Source organism: Cupressus sempervirens, chromosome 6 (genome assembly GCF_028749045.1).
Source record: "Cupressus sempervirens isolate cs-2001-9-10 chromosome 6, ASM2874904v1, whole genome shotgun sequence".
NCBI lineage: Eukaryota > Viridiplantae > Streptophyta > Pinopsida > Cupressales > Cupressaceae > Cupressus > Cupressus sempervirens.
In genome coordinates, this window is record NC_143123.1 from 654,508,979 (window position 1) to 654,524,041 (window position 15,063).

The following is a 15,063-nucleotide window of genomic DNA, read 5'->3' on the forward strand; positions in this document are numbered from 1 at the left end:
GGTAGTAATTACCCATCCCCGCTAATTCAAAAAGAATCTAAGCATGTGGATCATTGGACTTGACTACCACATACTTCTTTTCTCTTTTAGGGTACAACTTCTACATAACACCTTTAACAGGTATTATGGCTTCCATCATATCCATATTGAGTTATCCTCCTACATCTTTGCAGAAATTATGATCAAGTAACATAATGTAGGAGGTTGGTACATTAGTGACTAAGATATTCATTTTGATCTTTTTATTTAGGAAAGATGCAAAGGCAAATTGGGCATCTTTGATCTACCCTTTCAAAGGAACTTGTTTGTTCTCTATAGAATAACAACTACCAAAAGACTTAGTTAAAGTAAAACCTAAAGCATTTGCAACCTTGGTTGGCATAACATTATCTGAGGCACCATAATTGATAACATAGTTGCTTAAAATGAAACCATTGATCAAAGAGAAAGATAAAAGGCTCAATCTTTTTTGGAACTAAGGATGGAATGGTTACCAAGCTATTTGGCATATTTTTGACTTCAAGGGCAACCAAATGAGTTTGAGTAGGCTGGGATTCTTTGACAAATTTATCAAGTCTATCTAGCTAACCCAGATAGGCTTTTAGGTATTCTACTTTAGACGTCTAAATTTTAGTTTTCTTATCATGGTCTATGATATCAAAAACTTGGAAAGAATTTGCTAAGAAAAATTGAAAATTTCAGCCTGAGTTTTAGCACTACTATTAAGCATACTAGACTTTGAAACACTAGATGCAAGGGTAGTTTGATCAAAACTTACTTGATTTATAGCTAGATAATTAGGTAGGTTGGGTAATACTATCCCTCTCTTTGCAATAGTCACAAGAATTTGAGGAATGTTCCACTTCTTTTTAGCCTCCTCTTATTGTTGAGCTAGCTTAGTTTGTAAACGTGTCATCACCGCATAAGCTTGTCCAAAATAAATTTCATTATTTTCATCATTATATTGTACGTAACCAATAGTAGAGTCTCCAACTACTTGAAAATAGTCATGGTATAGAGTATAATTATCCTTGAAAGGATATTCATCTTGATTATCATTCATTAGATTAGCTTCAAAGTAATCAGTAGTTGTGTTACTTGGTGGTGCTTTGAGTGCAAGCCTCTCTGGAGGAGGAGGAAGCTTATTTTTATTCTTAGATGCATAATTATTTGTAGCATTAGAATAGGGTCACCTTGGAATATAATTGTAAGGTGTTGCATATGAACCTTGAGATATCTGCTTCTTGAGAGCAAGAAGTTCATTTGCCAGCTTCTGAACTAGTGAATCAGATGTACCTGACGAAGAAGATTCTAGGACGGAATTGTTCTTAAATCAGTTAGCATCTTTGTGAATCTTCCTTGCAAGTATAAGATCATCTTCAATCTTAGTTGCCAAAGATTGTATGAAAGCCAACATTGCAGAAGCAACCCTTCTCAGTAAAAAGATGACTTCATGAAGTTGAGTGTTAATGAATAAACACTTCAAATTTGTGGTAGTGGGCTAAGAAGTAGTAGGAATTCTATTAGCTAATTTATTGAACTTAGCAATAAATGCCAACAGTCCATCATTTTCTCCCTTCTTCATTTGTGTGAGTTGTGCTAGGAGGGCATGCTCATCTTCTGAAGGTTTGAATCTTTCAAGCAACTTAGTATGCAAAGATGCCCAATTTGTGATGGAATTAGGTTCTAGATTATAAAACTAATCAACTGCTATACCTTGTAAAGTGTTGATAAAGATCCTTAGATATATGTATTCATGTTCAACACCAAAGAATCCCACAATAATGTAGAAGGCTTTAATGTGTTCATCTAGATGTTGCTTACCATCCTCGTATAATTTGGGAATTTTTTTTATGAGAACCTTGATGTAATGCATACAATGGTGTTGCAAGATTTAATGAACCAAAAGCTACTCCCCATGGACCAACATCCTTATTGATGACTAGAGGATTAGTACTATCAAGATGTAATTGTGTCGTAGATACAAGGGAATTGAGGAAAAATTAGGAATCTTCACTAGGTATAAACGTCTTTCTTTTAAAAGGAGGGTAGCTTGTAGAATGGGAGAGAGAAGGAATTTTGGTAAGAAAATCAAAATGAGCTTTTTGCACCCAAAATGATATAGTAGAACTTGAAGAACTATCACCCTTCTTTCTCCATGCACATGCTCAAAACTTGCCAGTGTGATAATCGGTAATGCCAATCAAAATAAGGAACTAAACTTCAAACAAAAGCAAGAGGCTTCCGAATGTGTTTGTATCCCAAATAGAGTCACCAAAAAATTGTTGCATGGATATTTTGCAACCAACTATTTTGGGTAAAAATTCAGTCACAAAATAGGATGACCAACGACAATGTGTGAGATAGAGTCTCTCCTACCTTAAAGGGAAGGCTCCCCCTTCTCATCGTTCCTTCAATCAACCCAAGGTAAGCAAGAAGTCAAGAGATTTTATAAAATGGGTGTTATCAATATCCTTTCTGCTTATCTTTCAAGAAAGAATCCACTTACGCATAGAGCGAGTAATGGGTAGAGTGAATCTCTAACTATACTTCTATCAAGAGCTAGAAATAGTGATACCAATAAAACCGTCACTAATTCAAAGGCTAGCTAAAAATGTACCAGTTTGGTTCTAAGTCCAGTCATACTTTTATATGAAAAGCTTTACAATTAGGGAAAAAAGACTCCTAAAAGTAAGAATAACTTAACTATTTTCAAATTAAGAAAGAAGTATAAGCTACAGATAAATCTTCAAGCTATACACTTCCACAATTGCTTCTGATCAAAGCTCTGGCTCCAATTGCTTCTTAACTCTTTAATATTAAATTCATGAGATAAAATTACCAAGAACACAAGATAACTTAGATGAATTATATAGAAAGCTTATAACTCATACAAGTAATAATCTCACTTAATCAAAGTTAAGTCTCAAATGCTACTTTGTATTCACTTTTCTCTCAAAATAATGCTACAAAAACAAAGTCCCGCTGGCACAATTTCTCCAGAGCTCTCTTGCATAAAGACAAAGATGATTTTTAAAATGAGGGGGCACTTCTTTATATAGGCACATGAGTTGATAAAAAGGCGGAGGAAAAATTGGGAGCAACTCAACCAACTTTGACCTAGTCAAATTAGAAGAGAAATTATAGGGTTACATACAACTGCACGTGTAGCTCACATTACCTGCAATTACACATGTAAGTCATATTACATGTAGTTATGAATTTCTATGTAATACATTCTCTTCAATTAAAAATATGAAAGAAGAAGAAGAAGAAAGATAGAAGAGAATTGAAACAATCCTAGGGATTTTCCTAAAAGGCCTTGTACTTGGTGATGTTATCCTAGATGATAACAGGATCGAGAGTTGCTATATTTTCTCTCACTGCATTCACCTTGATAGCCATGGTCTTGCATCTTTTGATAACCTCCAATTCTCTTTTATGAATTTTTAGTTGTCATTTGAAATCTTGATGTGATCAAACTTTTTCTCATTCAAGTTGTGATGAATTCTCCTTTGCAGATTGGCACATTCTAGATTCTTCGACTCTTTGAAAACCATCTTGATGATGTCCAGATGTAAACTCAAAATAAATTTCCATCAGAAACTTTAACTCTTTTTTTTAAAAAGTTAAGTTCTTGGAACATGGGAAAGCATGCAAATGAATATTGCTGATTTTCAAATGTGACTTAGGGTTTTCAAGATGTTATTGCATGAAAAATGACTACATGTAAGTGAAACATGCAAAGGGGAATAAAAAGTGAGACGAGATGTGAATGTAGATGGAGGATGCACTTTACATGCAAGTGCGATGGAAGATGAGATGTGAAGCATGGAAAGATGTGGAAACATGCATTTTCTCATGAAGGCATGAATGCAATTGGAGATATGGAAATGGAAAATGGAAGAGGGACAATGATCTTGTAGTAATCTTTGGTGAAAAGACAAAGTCAAAGTACATGAAAAATGAAAATGACATCTTATTGACTTTTCAAAAAGTGACTTTAAGTCAAAATCGAGCTTTTGATATGCTATTACACGTAAGGCTTTTGAAGTAATCATGTCGTACGAGTGAACGTGAAAAGTGAGATGAGTGAGCATAGAAGTGGAAAATGGGATTACATGCATGTGCATATAGTGAATGAGATGGAAAACATGTAATCACATTTTTCGGATGAGATGTGAAGTGTTGTGACATGGAAGATGGAAGTGAAACGTGATGATGCTTTCGCGTGAAGTGAAACAACAAGAAGTTCTTAGGAAAGAACTTGTAACTTCTCCAAAGTGGAGAAAATTGGAAAGCAAGCACAAAACAAAAAAAATCAAAAAAAAAAAAAACTTTTGGAAAGTGACTCAAATATATCATTATGCAAAACACTTCAACACAAAATTTCAAATTTAGAGTTTGGGAAAAAACCAAAAACTTGAAAATGAACAATTTCTTCATTTTAAAAGGAAAAATGCACTTTTCATGGTATTGATTCCAACAAGTGGCGATATTCAAGAAATAATGTGCACAAAATCAACAAGAGAAGCACAAATTAAACAACAAGAAAGAATAAGTCCACTTACATGAAGATTAAGTGCCAAAAATAGTGGAAAAAGATGCTCCAAAGTTGAAAAAATTTTCAAAAAATTTGAATCTTTCAAAATTTTGCAAATTTAAATGGGATAAGGTAGAAAACAAGGTGTTTTAGATGGAAGATGCCAAAACATGCCCTATTCTTGCTCCAAGATCCAACATTTTTGGAATGCATGCATATGGGACATTTTTGTGAAAAACATTTTTCACCAAGGCACATGATCAAAATTTTTTGATCATTAAACACCAAAATAAGTTCCAAGATGTAATGCAAACACTAAAGGAGACCAAATTGACTCCTCTTGGAACAAAAGAGTGGGCAAAAAATGAATCTGTTTAGAGTTTTCACCAAAAATGTGCTCTAGGATAGAGCTCAGAAAAATGTATTTTTGCTAGATGAATCCATTTTTGATGTTAGAAAATCTATTTCCAAGCAAAAAAACCCTATTCAAGAAATTATCATGCAAAACCATCAAGTGAATCTCTCATAATCTCCAAAATCGGGTTCTTAAAGGCCCATTACATGTGTTCTTCCAAAATCATACTTTTTAGGAGGCACAACATACTTTAAAATATGCACAAGGTTGAAATTGGATCTTTTAGGGAGGAATGCATATTTTAAGTGAATGCTCATGTTTTTGATGCAATGACACATTTCAAGTGAAAGCTCACATTTTTGGTGTAATGACACCAAAATGGTCAACTTTTGATAGTCTTATATTTTTAAGTTGAACTTTATATGCAGTGACATGTAAAATGTCCACTTTTGATAACTTAAAGTTATTTAACAAATATATATCAATTTAAATTCATTAAAATGTTACTTTAATGGGACATTAACCATATTTAATGCCGATAGGCATTCTACAATGGTAGAATGGGGGAGTGAGATGGTGTGAGGGTGTTAATGTCAACTTTTATTCTTCTAGGTTAAATTTGACAACCATCTACATGTCAAAAATTAAAATCTTATTATAAATAGAATATACTTTTAAAAACAATTTAATAAACACCAAATAAAAGATCCATTTAAATTATAATAATTGGAGATATAAATCATCCATTTTTTAAGAAATAAAAATAAAAAGCTTAAGTTAGTATAAAACTAAATAAATGGAGATAAAGGGAATATAAATAATTTAAGATGTAGTAAATTAAATTATAATTATTTTGTAGTGGATATCTATCAACATTTCTTTAGATAGATTTATTTAAGATATCTATACTAGTTATATATCATATTAAAAATATAACATATAAATATCATTTAAAAAGTAACATTTAAATGAGCATTTGATTTAAATGTCAAAAATTAAACTAAAACTATATAGTTAATATAGTCACTTTAAGTGAAAAATCAAAAAGTAACTCAAATTAAAATTATAACATAAAGTGCACTATAGTTACTTTAAGTGAAAATTTTAATGATAAAGTAACTTAAAAACATAAGATAAAATGAATTTAAGTTATATTAAAAAAAAAGTGAATGTCAAATTAAAAATATAACATGATATTTTTAATTTGCGGTGTTGCATAAAAAAGGTCCATTTTTGAGGCACTAAAACAACCATAACTCTTGACTGACAACTCTGATTACGCTCTCAGTTAGACCAAATCAAAGGGGAAATTGAAAACCATGACATAGAAAAACTAAATGACTAAAAACCAAAAAACACAAACTCAGAAACAAAGAAAATGACAATGAAGGCTTCAAAAAATCAAGCAAAGACTCGATAGAGAGAAAAATGAAAAAGATTTGACGAAAGCCTTTAGTAAAAAAAATTGAAATATGAATTGGAGTTGATTGATCGATCAATATTGAGTAATTGAATACAAAATTCAACTTAGCGATACGCAAAACTAGCTTGAAAAAGTTTTGTGTTGTTACCAACATTTTGCGGTGACAAAATGCATGACAACAATAGTCAAGTCAACATCAAGATACGCAGCTAATTTAAAAGGAAATGCATTGGTTGTGCCTATGATAGGGACCTCTCTTGCATCCATAGCTCTAAATCTACCTTGTTTGGTATCTGCTTTCATACCAAGGGCTTCCATAATTTTGAAAGGCATGACATTATTTGATGCTTTTGAGTTAATCATACAATTTTAATTTTTTTTTTACCATTTATGACCAGGCTAAGAAGGGGTCAATGTTTTCTATATAAGCTATGGATGAATTATCCAAATATATCTGAGGTATTTGGGACTCCTTTGCCTTCATTTTCTTTTATTACAAATGGCATCTCATGCCCTAATGGTGACTCCTGTTTAACAACATTACTACTTCCTATTCCTCCTAACCAAGAGAGGGCCTTGTTTTTGTGTTCTTCTATCCTAAACATCTGAAATAGGGGAACTTTAACAGTGATTTGTGACAACATGAAAATCATGTCAACAAGATCATACACAATAGGCTTAGAAAGATTACCTCTAATTGCTTGTGCTTGAACAATAGGCTCTTCCACTTATTTAATGACATTAGGATTTGTTTTCTTCTCTTGTACATTGACCTTGATTGTCTCTACACCTTAGAATTGAACTTTCTTTTTTGGTTCCCATCTTTTACTCTTACAGTTTTTGATTTTAAGTATCACTGGATTGTCCTCCTTATTTCCATCATCCATTTTATAAGTGATATCTTTGATGAAAATACTAGATGCTTTTCCAACATAATTATTCACTATTCTAGTTCTAAGATTGTAAGTGCTATGAACTTGAGCTACCATCTCAATAGTTATTCTATCTATTACTTCATTAGATGGTTTACCAAATTCATATGCTTGACCTCTAATACCATATTGCATGTCTTATCTTCATCTTGATTCTCATCATCTAAAAATACCTACTGATGATGTAACTAATATATATTTCTTTGATTGTAAACATCAATCTCTAAATCTTCCAAGTTAGAATCTTCACTATTGTCATATAGATTAATCATATTGCATGCCACATCCTCATGGTTCTTTTATTCCTCTCCTTCTTCATTCTAGGCTTTTTGGTTTGCTAAAAATGACTGGGCAATAACACAATAATCAAGAGAATGAGGGGATTAGCATATAAAACATGCCAAGGCATATCTTCCATCACATTTACATAATTTCTTTGTAATGGATCTAGTGTACCTTGGGTAGGATTAGGGATGGGTTTACCATCTTTCTGCTATGTAGTGTAAGGATAATTTTGCATTCTGGTCTACTTATTATAACTATTATTGAATTGGGGCTTCTTACCAGTATTTGGCTTGTGTGCATGATGTGTCGATGGATTTAGTTTTTTAAGAAAACTTAAAAATTGATCCATTTTATCATCCTCAGGTTTCTTAGTTACAACAAGCTTGTCAACTTCTTTCCTATTACCTCTTGGATTGAACAACTTTGGATCATCTATTCTCCCTAGCTTACCAGATACTTTTCTATTATTTTTAATGTTTACACCCATCTTATAGGCATCCCTCAATGTTCTAGGATCCTTATCTCTTAAGAATGTAGCCATCTTACTGTCAAAGACATTGAAATAAGTTGTAAGACATACATATCTCCTAACCTCATCACTTGGAACAACTTGTACATTCCCTTCAAAAATCTTACATTGAAGTCAAATGTTGGTTCATTTGAATTCTTTTTTATGTTATTGAACTCATTTAGCACAAAAATTACATTGGTGTTATCACTGTACTGTTCCTTAAAAAGATTTTCCAAATCATTCCATGAGCTAATACTGTCATCAAGTAACCTCCTAAACCCATCTCTAGAATCTTTTGTAAGAAAATGTACAAATAGTTTCATAACTACATCCTCATGTTCTACCATATAGTCATTCAACATGTCAATAAATTTCCTAAGATGCTCTTTACTAGTTATAGCATTGTTGCTAGAAAAGTTGATGAGTTTGTCTCTTAAATCATTAGAAATGGGATGAGGAAAATTAGGTATGCCTATAAAAGACATTTGCTTATATTTTTCCATAGAAATAGGTCTTCTATGAAAACCTACAACATTTGAAGTGCTTGGTCCAGCCCCTTGGGTTTTCATAGGGATTTGAGCTTGTTGGGCAAGAGGTATTTGGCATATTGTTGTGGAATAAGAAGAAGGTGTTGACTGAGACAAGTTTTGACTAGTTGTTGTAGGTCCACATAGAGGAACAAAAGGCATAGCTTGTGAAGGCTAGTTTGGCCAAGATGCTAGGGAAAAAATGGATTTAATAAAGTGTATTTTCCTTTTGGTTTCTACAACCTAAGCTTCATTTTCAACCTTTCAAGCTCCTTAGCTAAATCTTCTTTTTCCTTTTTTTCCTTTTCTAACTCTAAGTCAAGTTTAGACATAATAGGCTTATTAGAAGGCATTTGGGATTCATTAATTTGGATTCCTACTAATTTTTGTTTCCCTTTATCCAGATCCATCATAGTCAAATCTATTGTATCCTTCTTAATAGGTTTGTAAGGTTGGATTTGAGAAATAACAAACCCTTCCTTCTCTTTTAGAAGGTGTTCTTGTTCTTCAATATTGGATCTCAAATCTTCAACATCTCCAAAGATATCAAAATGTAAAGTAGAGGATCTTTCTTCAATCTTTCTATTCTATTATTTCAAGGCCTCCATCCTTCTAAGTAGAGCTTCCCTTTCTATTATAACATTCATTTTGATGGTTGCATTCTCTTTTTCTAAACAAATTCGTTTAGTATCCTCTTCTACAACCTTCTTCCCAAGAGTCTCAATTTCAAACACTAACTCATTTGGGTCTGTAGAAGTATTTTCTGAATCAACTGAGTCATCTAAGTCTATGAAATTTCTCTCAAAATATGGGATTTTCCTAGGATTAAATCCAACATCCAGAGTATCTTTATATCCCCACCTATGGTTCACTTTTCTTGCCATGTTAGGCCTAAGAGAGATGTCTCCTATAGAAGAAACAATTTTATCTTGGTACATCCTCTATTTTGGTAATGGGGTGGTGAATATCTCTCCCAAAAGTCTAGTAGTCTCTAATTCAAAATTTAGGGAAGAGGATTCTCTTTCTACCGCAGGCTGGTATTGTGAATGGACTGAAACACTACCCATAGGCTTCCATGTAGGGTTAAGATCTTCTTTCTTTTTTTCTTGGTTCTTCCTACCCACACGAGGTAAGTCTATATATAGAGGCACTTCCAAATTATCTTTTGTGAATGCTCTTGTATTATTCCTTTCATCCACCATTTTCAAAAGTGAGAAAACTTAGAATGTATAGCACTAGCTACAAAAAATTTGATTGAGTCACCACCCAATAAAGGGAAAATACTTTTAAATGGCTTTGAGATAGACAAATATCATGGGAAAAGAAAATGATTAAAGACATATATGACATAAAACACCCAATCACAAAGAAAATTTAATAGTGTATATTTTGGGAAATGTAACTCTACTTTGCAGACAAGGCACCATTTTAGGCATAAAACCTACATCATGTTTTTCCCATTGATTTGGAATTTTCTCTTTAAATTCTCAAGGTTTTTTACTAGAAAAGAACTAGTACAATGACGAGAAACACACAAGAGACTGTAATGATCTAGAACATGAATTTTTTCAAACAATTCCCCAGAAGAGTCACCATTTTGTTGGCTCTTGATTTGATAGAATTTAAACTACCTTTTATGATATCAAAAAACCTAAGAATTAGATAGAAACCATAATGGGTGTTCTGAAAACAAAATAAAAGAACCAACTGACAAGACATTAGAGTCTTCTACACTTTGAACTTTGTAAGATTCAGGTGAGTTTACCTTAGGAATTCAATCTCATTTACTTTAGACTAAAATTCTCAACATGACCTCTAAAAATAACATATTACTTATCCCTCTTTTGTCTAATTCAATGGCAATGAAGATATGATAACTAACTATTTTACCAAACCCTAGACACCATGAATCAAGTATAGGTTGGAAATTATTACTCATACAAAAAAAATTAAAAGATGATTGAGTATAATTTTTTTGCATTGTACAAAACATTTTGATCAAATCAATTCACAAGGATGGCTAGTGCCTTATCCATTGGGCTATAACTCATAGAGATTACATAGTTACTTTTGAATCTTAGCTTAACACTTTGTGTTAAGATTCATCTATATTCATTTCCAGATCTGATACTTATCACATATTTTCTTAAAATAATAAGGGTCTTTCAATTTACATCAAGCATTTACACAATCCATTAGGTTATCATTTTTTTTTTGAAATATAACTCAAAATGAATTACAATTGAGACTTAATAAACTTTTCTATCACACCTCAAAAAATAAAATAGAGAGAAGCAAAGAGACAAGATCTAGGATGAAATCAGTTCTCTTTGTATTTGTATTAATGCTTTTGAAATTGTATACAATTTTAGTGACCATCTCTACTAGAAATAACACACATAGACTAGCAACTATAAATTTTGTATTTAATTCTGGAATCAATTTATAGTATGTGTGGACTGACTCAAAATTTACATAGACTCATGCAACAAAAGAAACTTAGACCCTCCTCTAGCCTTGGGAACTCACTTGCATAGTATGAGTTGCAACAAGCTTAAGGCTTAGAGGGAAAGGACAACTATCCTTAAAATAAAAAGAATTACAAAAGGACAAAACTATCACCATCAAAATTTGCATGAGAAGAAACAAAATTTTTGGTCTTTTGCTTAGTAACAAAATAATTCCTTGATTGGTCACTTTGTGGTGGGGCCAATTCTATTGTAGCATTTTCTTGCACATCCACTACACCTGATGATTGATCTTCCTCCTTTTGTTGTTCTTTTGGTTGTGGGACCACTTACTCTTCTTCTTTCATGCTAGGATATGACATTTGGACATCTATTACATGTCATTGATTATCTCCCAAATCATCAGTTTGGGTGGCTATATCAATTGTTGCATTTTGTTGATATGTTTCTATGTCATCTATTTGAACAACTTCATCAATTAACTATATTTTCTCTATGATTATTTCATTTCCCATAACTCTCTCTTCAGTTTCCATATGCAACAATATATTGCTAGAGAGTATTTTTCCATCCACTTGTTGAAAAGTGTGTCATCTGGCCATTTATAGCTCAATATTTCTTTCTCTATTTTCAAAATGTCTTTCCCTAATTTCTTTATCTCAAAAAAAATCTCGTTTGAAAGAATAGAAAAAAATTGGACTAGTACAACTTCTTTAGTGGTTCTTGCAAATCAGATGTAATTCTCTTTATTTACTACATTATCCATTCTTACACTCATTAATTCCTTCAATACATCTCCCCGTTCCTCTTTAATTTTTATAATAACGAAGCCTTTGAGTGCATGGGGGAAAAGATCAAAATCTTTACTAAGATATTTAGAGAGACAAATTTTTAGTCTTCTCTACAATAAGTCCCTTTTATGATCAAAATTTAGAAGATCACTAGCCTAATCAAAAGTCTTCTCTATCTAGTCATCAAAGTTGTCAATGACGGAGAAACACAAGGCAGTGATAACATTATCTTTGTTGATCCATTTATTCAAAATTGGTCTCAAGGTGGCTTCATTATTCTTCAACTCTTTTCATATATCTACCAACATTGGTAATTCTAAATGAAAGAGAGGCCAATTGATTCTATCCACTACAAAAATTATTGTATCTCTAATCCTATCCTCATGTGGGATTCCCAACTCCACATGTAGTGACTAGATTTTGATTTTTCTCTCATTTAGCTCATCAGTTGTATAGAACTCTGGTTATTAATGTGTGCTTAGAATTTCCACAATAGGACAATGACTAAAAGGTGGCAATGGAATAGGAGCAACTACAATTCTAAGGTGGCTAGACTCCATACCTACTTTCCTCTTTCCAAATTGTTTTTCTATATTTGCAATCTTGTTGTCCAATTGGTTGATTCTTTTGCCCCTTTCATCATAGCCTTCTAACACCTTCTAAAACTTTTCATTCAGCTCTAGGAATTTATTTTTATCTTTAGCAACAACCACTACACCAAAATCTGCTACCTCTTTATTCATTAGAGCTACCTTTTCATTGTCTATTTCCTCCCCCCTATACACCATGAGGTTTCATGTATGTTCAGAATCTGAAATGTCCTAGATTCTATCCTCATCTCTTTTCTAGATTGACCACATGACTATGATTAATGGATACCACTGTATTTTACCCCTTTATGGGGTTGCATTACTTCATCTTTAGTCCTAAATTTAGTTTCTTTCTCCTTTCTCACTTCATCAAAAATCATTGCATTAGCAATGTCCCATTTTGGCAGTATCATGACTCTCAAATCTTTCAGTAAGTGTCTTCTCCCTATAGGGGTTATTTGATTGAACTCTTCCATAAGGTTAGCTTTAAATTCCTCTTTAATATCAGAGTCATGTCTAGAAGGTTGCTCTACTTTTATTTTCTTGCACTTAGCCTCAAAATTTTCAATGTTGTTCCTCCACAAAATTTGAATAAATGCCCTAGATTTTACAAAAAAAATTATCATCTAGAAACTTCTTTGTTTCTTGCTCCACAATAGGATCAATCTCCTTCCCTCTAAAATCCTCCACTGTGAGGGCTAGGAGTGGTATAGGGGGCTCTTCAGGTGCTCTTTCCTCCCACCTCTGCTACAATTATTACAATATCACATTGGCCTCCCATTTGTTTTAGCTGCTCCCTCAAGGAGTCTTCATCATCAATATGAATGGGGTATGTGAGGGGGAGTACTCCTCACCTCTAGATTAAGAGCCCCATTTTAACTTCTTCCTTTTAGTACTTGGTGCTGAGGGATGGCTTAATGAAAGTTGCCTCTTGTATAAAGGGATAGGTTGTATATTCACACTTTTGGCCACAACATAGCATGCCTTCCTTTGTAAGGTGTATTGAACCGGGCTTATGATGACTCTATTTGTTAGCCTCTTCTCAATTTCTATGGCCTGGTCTAGGTAGACTTGTATCAAAATTATCATTTTCTCATATAGGGTTTACATGAACCCAACAAAATTAGCCATAAGATCATTGATCTTATCTCCCCAATACTTAATATTAGCTAAGGGATCATAATTCTTATCTAAAGCATTAATAAAATAAAAAATCCTACTATACACTTTTTATTTTTTCTTTTTTACTTCTTGTTCTTGCAATGAAAATTCATTTCTAATAATGTCCTGAGGAAAGTAAACAAAATGCTCATATGATCTAGCTTTGGTTCTATCTTTGAACATATCGTAAAAACCTTCAAGATCAATGAAACATTAATGAGATTGAGCTATTTGGTATCTATCCAAAAACTTACCTAGATGCCTCCAACTTCCTTTCATAGGCACAAAATTATGGATGATAGTGAAGTTTGGGAAAAGTCTACCTCTAGACCTACCCACCAACTCCTTCTAATTCTCCTATTTTCCATAAGAATTCTGCAATTCCAACCTTCAATAGCACTTGATATAGAAGGACATGTGGCTTCCCTTAGAAGCCATACACTTTGAAGACAATGGATACTAATTATTGGATGATATCCCCCTAGTTGCAGCTCACTTTCAATCCCTTGGAATGATCTTTGGGCTTGATTAGCTCTAGTAAAGGATGGGGCATTCTTAGATTATCTCCTACTAGCAAAATCCTCAGCTTTAGGCAAAGTATCTGTCAACTCTAACAAAATTAGCATCAATGACCTCCCAAGTCATGCCAGTTCTCCATAGTTGAATTGGTAATTTTTTCCCATCCTTCTCCAATTCTAGTTTCTTCTCCTTAGAGAAAGAAGAAATGCTTTATGTAGACACATGTACATCAACATTGGATACCAACATAAGGGCTTCTCAAATTTGGCCTTACTTATACCAATTAATCCATTATGAATTTCTTCTACAAGATATGAGGAAAAATAAAAAATGTAACTCATACCATATTGTAATGTCTAGGCAATAATGAAAACTATGGATTCCTAGATGTGATCTTGTTCATCAATCCCAAAAAGTTTGCAAAGGGAGAAGTACAACGCATGTGCCCTTGGGTTAAAGTATTTCTTTAACAATGGCTCTAGGGTATTAGCTGTCACTAATGATAGATGCCCTATCTTCACAAAATGTTATTGCAGTGACCCTCTCCATAGGTATACCCTCTAAGCATCATATCATGCTTGTAAATCATCTAGGTCAATATTTTCATGTAAAGCATGGTTAGGGTTTAACATGAAGACCTCCCTAATTACCTTAGGTGTAACCCTAAAGAGGTTTTCTCCCGCATGATTCTTCACTACCCTCAGTACTAGATCATACCTCTTTGCTATCATTTTTAACAAATCATCTTCAAAGAAGACACCAGGAACAATCAATTTTCCAATGTCAAATTGCCAAACATTACTTAAATGAGTATCATGCTTCCTCTCAGAAAACCATTTTCTAAATAGCTTCAAACCACCAGTAGATGTTTGAGCATCCCTCAACCAATTTATCGTAAAAACCAATGTAACTCCAGTACTTCAGTATGTTGAGACAAGGGGATGTTGGGACAAGTTTT